This window comes from Solanum pennellii, chromosome 9, assembly GCF_001406875.1.
Source record: "Solanum pennellii chromosome 9, SPENNV200".
NCBI lineage: Eukaryota > Viridiplantae > Streptophyta > Magnoliopsida > Solanales > Solanaceae > Solanum > Solanum pennellii.
In genome coordinates this window covers 79,381,511-79,384,329 of record NC_028645.1, presented here as the reverse complement: position 1 = coordinate 79,384,329, position 2,819 = coordinate 79,381,511, and positions in this window count along the sequence as shown.

Sequence of the window (2,819 nt, the reverse complement as noted above, 5' to 3'; positions counted from 1 at the left end):
CCCATTTTGAAGGTCAATCGAGCCCCGAAGCGAGCATACCCCTCATTTCGATGATTTCCGTGTGCTATAGCAAATCCGTTTTTGGGTGATCCGGATTCCGACGTCAAAAATGCAAAAATTTTTTCTGGACGTCCGTCAATACCTTGGCTATGAAGCCAATTGGCTATCACGGCCAGTCCGACTCATTTTCAAGGTCAAACGAGCCCCGAAGCGCACATACCCCCTATTTAGACGATTTTCATGTGCTATAGCAAACCATTTTTAGGGTGATCCGGATTCCGACGTCAAAAATGCCAAACTTTTTTGTGGACGTGCGTCAAGACCTTGGATATGCATCCAGTTGGCCCTCACGGCCAGTCCGACCAATTTTAAAGGTCAAACAAGCTCCGAAGCGCGCATCTCCCCCATTTCGACGATTTTCGTGTGCTATAGCAAACCATTTTTTGGGTTATCCGGATTCCAACGTCAAAAATGCCAATTTTTTTTTGTGGACGTCCGTCAAGACCTTGTCTATGAAACCAGTTGGTCATCACGGCCAATCCAACTCATTTTCAAGTTCAAACGAGCCCCGAAGCGCGCATACCCCAACTTCGACGATTTTCGTAAGCAATAGCAAACCATTTTTTAGGTGATCCGCATTCCGATGTCAAAAATGCCAAATTTTTTTGTGGACGTCTGTCAATACCCTGGCTATGCAGCCAGTTGACCATCACGGCCAATCCAACTCATTTTCAAGGTCAAACGAGCCCCGAAGTGCGCTTACCCCCTATTTAGACGATTTTTATGGGCAATAGCAAACCATTTTTAGGGTGATCCAGATTCCAAGGTAAAAAATGCCAATTATATTTTTGTAGATGTCCGTCAAGACCTTTTTTATGCAGCCTGTTGTCCCTCACGGCCAGTCCGACCCATTTTGAAGGTCAAATGAGCCCCGGAGAGAGCATACCCCTCATTTCGACTATTTTCGTCTGCTATAGCAAACCATTTTTTGGGTGTTCCGTATTAAGAAGTCAAAAATTCTAATTTTTTTTGTGGACGTCCGTCAAGACCTTGTCTATGCAGCCAGTTTGCCATCACTTCAACTCCAAACCATTTTCAAGATCAAACGAGCCCTGAAGCGCGCATACCCCTATTTGGACGATTTTCGTGTGCTATAGCAAACCATTTTTTGGGTTATCCGGATTCCAACGTCAAAAATGCAAAATTTTTTTGTGGACGTCCGCCAAGACCTTGTCTATTCAGCCGGTTGGCCCTCACGGCCAGTCCGACCCATTTTGAAGGTCAAACGAGCCCCGAAGCGAGCATACCCCTCATTTCGACGATTTTCATGTGCTATAGAAAACCTTTTTTTGGGTTATCCCGATTCCAACGTCAAAAATGCCAATTTTTTTTTGTGGACGTCCGTCAAGACCTTGTCTATGCATCCAGTTGGTCATCACGGCCAATCCAACTCATTTTGAAGGTCAAACGAGCCCCGAAGAGCGCATACCCCAATTTCGACGATTTTCGTAAGCAATAGCAAACCATTTTTTAGGTGATCCGGATTCCGATGTCAAAAATGCCAAATTTTTTTGTGGACGTCCATCAATACCTTGGCTATGCAGCCAGTTGACCATCACGGCCAATCCAACTCATTTATAAGGTCAAACGAGCCCCGAAGCGCGCATACCCCCTATTTAGACGATTTCGTGGGCTATAGAAAACCATTTTTAGGGTGATCCGGATTCCGTTGTAAAAAATGCCAAATTTTTTTGTGGATGTCCGTCAAGACCTTGTCTATGCTGCCAGTTGGTCATCACGGCCAATCCAACACATTTTCAAGGTCAAACGAGCCCCGAAGCGCGCATACCCCAATTTCAACGATTTTCGTAAGCAATAGCAAACCATTTTTGAGGTGATCCGGATTCCGATGTCAAAAATGCAAAAATTTTTTGTGGACGTCCGTCAATACCTTGGCTATGCATCCAGTTGTCCATCACGGCCAATCCAACTCATTTTAAAGGTCAAACGAGCCACGAAGCGTGCATACCCCAATTTCGACGATTTTCGTAAGCAATAGCAAACCATTTTTAGGTGATCCGAATTCCGACGTCAAAAAATGCAAAATGTTTTTATGGCCGTCCGTCAAGACCTTTTCTATGCAGCCTGTTTGCCCTTACGGCCAGTCCGACCTATTTTGAAGGTCAAATGAGCCTCGAAGAGAGCATACCCCTCATTTCGACGATTTTCGTCTGCTATGGCAAACCATTTTTTGGGTGATCCGGATTAAGACGTCAAAAATTCTAAATTTTTTTGTGGACGTCCGTCAAGACCTTGGCTATGCAGCCAGTTGGCCATCACTTCAACTCCAAACCATTTTCAAGGTCAAACGAGCTTCGAAGCGCGCATACCCCTATTTGGACGATTTTCGTGTGCTATAGCAAACCATTTTTTGGGTTATCCGGATTTTAACGTCAAAAATGCAAAATGTTTTTGTGGACGTCCGTCAAGACCTTGTCTATGCAACCGGTTGGCCCTCACAGCCAATCCAACTCATTTTCAAGGTCAAACGAGCCCCGAAGCGCGCATACCCAAATTTCGACGATTTTCGTAAGCAATAGCAAACCATTTTTTAGGTGATACGAATTCCGATGTCAAAAATGCCAAAATTTTGTGGACGTCCGTCAATACCTTGGATATGAATCCAGTTGTCTATAACGGCCAGTCCGACTCATTTTCAAGGTCAAACGAGCCCCGAAGCGCGCATACCCCCCTATTTAGACGATTTTCAAGTGCTATAGCAAACCATTTTTAGGGTGATCCAGATTCCGACGTCAAAA